Raw genomic sequence first — 4,586 nt, 5'->3', positions numbered from 1 at the left:
CTTCCTCATTCACTCAGGGGATTGCTTAGTCACCTGATTCCTCTCAGCTGTGTCATGTTTGGTTAATTATTCCCCCTCTCAGTCTGCATTAACCCACTCCTCCCCATCACAAAGAGTAAGCACTTTATTTACTGTTCCTTCTAAATCAATTTTAAAATCAGAGGGGAAGTACATGGGTGTGTGAACATGGGGCTGAAGCAGAGTGCCACCATCATGTAAGCCACCTTGTTGCAGGGCTAGGGGATGCACAATGAAGGACAGACATTTTCTGGAGGCTCAGGTCTGAACCCCAGATCACCCATCTCCAGGTGTAATTTTATTGCAGGAATTTCAGATTCATCCTAACTGACACCAATTTGGCAGAAGTCTCTAGCTACATTCATTCCATGCAGTTTCAGAAGCAATATACTAAAATTCACATTCCTTCTCACAGAGGAACATTTTAGATGATTCTTGAGTGACCATGACTTTAATTTGAATTGAAAATTGGTGGAAGAGTAAACGAAGATGTTGATTGTTGAGATGGCAAGTGGTTTGGATGGCGTCTTGGAAAGGCACCACCCACGTTTAGATGGGCAGAGGGTAAAAAGTGTTATGAAACTGGATAGATGATTATTTAAACTACACATTGGAGATCTGGATTCCTGTTCTGAATCTGGCAGCACTTGAAAGCCTTGTGCCCGGAATCCTCAGATTATAACCCAAGCCCTAAATGAGAGTAGATGGCAGAAAAGAGACTCTTCAACGGAGGACAATATTGGAAAAAACATTCAAAGTCTGAAGAAAACTGAAAAGGAGATTTGTCACTTGTCCTTCTGGAGGCCTTCCAGCATAACCCAGGGAGATAAGGCTATTGTCTTTGCATTAAAAAATTACTCCCACCAAGGCTAGACACCATGCTGGCACATGCACTAATCTACAAGCATTGCATCCTCACCAGTGTGCCTTTATTTAAAAGTCCAAGAAGATAATTAATACTAGTGAACAACATAAGAGGTCACGCTTTCCTTCTATCTCCGCCCCCAGATTTAACAAGCTGTTAAAAGAGTGAGACAAAGAGCAGTTGTAGAACTAACCAACTTGGGAAGGTGATACAATGTAAGAGAACAATTCCTTCCACTAGAGCCCTATTTCATCCTTTCCTTTTCTCCCTGCTTTATTTTCACTTCATTATTCACCATTTGTATTACAGTAGCACCTAGGAACCCGAGTCGTGGACCAGGACCCCATTGTGCAAGGTGCTGTACAAATGCAGAACAAAAAAATAGTCCCTGCCTCAGAGTATTTACAATGTAAGTCCCTCTTCTTGTGTTCACATTTACCATTTCCTTCATCTTAATATTTACCCATTGCTCTTCACTTCTCTTTAGGTCCCTTTGCTTCACTTCCACTCCTGTCCTTCATCTGGGCATCTCCTTTATTTCTCCCCTTCTTTATATTAATTGCTCCCCATTTCTCTTAAGACTCTCTTTGTTCTTTCCCTCTTAAACCTCCTAATTTTCTTCCTTTTCTTTTCTTTACTGATTTTCTTTTTGCAATTCTTTCCCATCTGTTCCCTTCCCTTACATGCTTGGCTCCCTTGCCCCCTTTCCTTAGCCTGCCCACACAGAAATTATCACACTTCCTGACCACACACGTCCGTTCTCATGAAGTACCAGACAGACACCAAGCCAACAATTGTACATAGCGCATTCAAGCAAAGGAGAAAGATGGGACACTTGTTGGAGGTATAGCTGGGGTCCAGGTCATTTTTTAGGTGAGACTATATCATGCTTTCATGCTCTGTGCGGGGAAAAGAGCAAGAGGAAAGTGAATGATTCAGGAAGAGAGGGTGAGATAATGGTGAGGGAGGTTAGTAGCTAGAAGGGGATGGAGTTGAGGGGCTAGGGTAGGGAGCAATCAGCAGTCTTCCATGACAGGAAAGGAGATGGAGTTGGAATGGGCATGGAGGAGAGATCTAGTATGTATAGCTCTAGAGGACCTATATATGTACAGATCAAGAGCTGGAGAAGGAAGGAATTTAGAAGGGAGTCAGGGGCTGCAAATAAGTGACAAGGTTTATGGCAGTGGGGTTCAGTGATGGCAGGAAAGTTGTATGGCAATGAAAATGGCAGAACTGAAGAAGAGAATGAATTGGTAGCAGAGGAAGTCAGTTGGCATGGTGATGGGACTGTCTCCAGATGTGGTCAATGGCATGGCAGCAGGATCAGATGAAGCAGGTTTTAGGTGTGAGCCAGAGTTGAGGGGAAGAGAAACAGACTCTGTGGCAGGAGAGATGGGCAATAGAGTCAAGGTAGGTGAGAGAGAGAAGAGTGGAGGGTACTCAACAATTGTCACCAGATGAGAGAACAAGGAGGAGGGACTAAGAGAGGCATAGAAGTCATGGACATTGATGGATTGGAGATCAGGAGAGGGCTGAGTGAAGGGGTGAGGGCAGGTAGGCAAAACTAAAAGAAAAAAGGCGGTGGAACTTGTATACTGAGATACTAGAGAAGAATCAGAAGAAAGCTGTGAAATGGTTCCTAGTGTGAAATAACCTGGGTTCTGTTGTCTAATGGTTCTTAATATGGAGAAAGCAGAGATAATTTTTTTTTGTGTGTAGACTCATAGACTTTAAGGTCAGAAGGGACCATTATGATCATCTAGTCCAGGGGTCGGCACATCGCTCGCCCGCGCCGCTTCCCGCCGCCCCCATTGGCCCGGGACGGCGAACCGCGGCCAGTGGGGGCCGCGATCGGCCGAACCTGCCGCGTCAGCAGGTAAATAAAACTGGCCCGGCCCACCAGGGTGCTTACCCTGGCGAGCCGCGTGCCAAACGTTGCCGACCCCTGATCTAGTCTGACCTCCTGCACAATGCAGCCACAGAATCTCACCCACCCACTCCTGTAACAAACCTCTAACCTATGCCTGAGTTATTCAAGTCCTCAAATTGTGGTTTAAAGACCTCAAGGTGCAGAGAATCCTCCAGCAAGTGACTCGTGCCCCACACTGCAGAGGAAATTAGATGGATGAGTCTTTAAAATCATTCTAAAATGCCAGAATAGCAAACAAGGAAAAGGAAATAGTGGAACCATATGAAATATCTCCCCATTCATGTAATTTTCTGAATGTTAGAGAACATTGATGCCACCTCTGACAATATGCTATCCAGTTATAATAGTCTAGGGGGGGAATGACTGTGATAGAAGGCAGAAATAAACAAACAGGTGCAGTCAGCCAAATCCTGCACTACAATGGACCACAACAGATGCTCTGATTAAATAAAATGTCAAGTTGCAATATTTGTTTAGTGACAGAAGAACCCAACATGCTATCATGACCTTCGAATTATTGATCTTCATGAGAGAAAATCTGAATGTATTGATTTTGTAGAATAGTGGCTTCAAAGGAGCTCCTAAATGTAAACAGTTTTGCTTCTTGTAGAGTCCAAACTCCTTTTCTGCAGCGTTTTTTAAACTTATTGTTAAAGTTTAGCTCCAACATTCTTCTCAGTCCTGGTTGATGTTCCTAGAGTCCCTCCCTATGAACTACTCAGATCACATCCTAGATCCTCTCTTTCTTGACAATCGTACTCACCTCCCTTATCTCAAACTGGGAAAACATGTCACCTGACTCTGAGAGTCAGCAAAAATCACTTAACATTTCCCAGCAGGATCAACATCTGCTAACAGGATGGGATGTTTTATGCAAACACTGCTAGTCTGTTACATGGATATTGTGGGGTAAGATCAGACCCACCATGATACAGTTCCTTTTCATTACATGCCTGCTCCCCCAACACCACAATTTAACTTTTATGTAGGGTAAAAAATGAATGGGACAGTTCCCCTCTTCTGGTAAGAGAAAAATAAACTTGGCACAAGATCAAACTGTTCAGTAAGACAGAGCAGCACTCCCTTCTGACAGAAGCCACACACCCCCAACAAAACCCCCTCTTTTTAAATATATAAAGGCCTCTTCCTCCATGTCTGGCTGCTAAAGTGATCGTTAAGGGATGGAACAGATTCTTTTCCTTTACCCAGACCTTCTCCTATACCCTGTCACATTATACATTTCTCTGTAATGAACATGATTATTTTCTTTTAAAGTGAGGCTAGAAAGAATGAAGCTTAAAACCTAAACCTATAAATTTTCTATGCATTTTTCTTTCTCTAATATGTGCATACACTAGTATGTTAGGGTAGAGCTAATCATGACTATTGAGCTGCTAACATGGATTTTATTAAAAACAAATAAAACGGAAGCATTTGTTTTAGGGGGAAAAATCACACACAGGTTACATGGGCTTTGCAAACAGTTATAAAAATCAAATGAGGTTGCTTTTCACTGCATCATTTTAACACCAGGAATGGCAACATAGTAGTGCTTCTGGTTCAGTAATAGCATACAGTGGCTTTATCACAGCACCGCTGAAGTTCTCAAAGTTGCCTGGTTTCATATTTTACTTCCTGAATCCATAGCCAAGATGGTTAAAAGGCGGGAAAGAAATCTGAAAACCTTTAGATGATATTCCACTCTATGGAGCCAGGCTGGGTGCTATATCCCACACAAGGGGTAGGGTCCTAGAGATGGTGTTCAAGAGGTTC

The sequence above is a fragment of the Emys orbicularis genome, chromosome 5 (genome assembly GCF_028017835.1).
Source record: "Emys orbicularis isolate rEmyOrb1 chromosome 5, rEmyOrb1.hap1, whole genome shotgun sequence".
In the NCBI taxonomy this organism is placed as follows: domain Eukaryota; kingdom Metazoa; phylum Chordata; order Testudines; family Emydidae; genus Emys; species Emys orbicularis.
The sequence above is the reverse complement of the archived record's forward strand: the minus strand, read 5'-3'. Positions refer to the sequence as shown.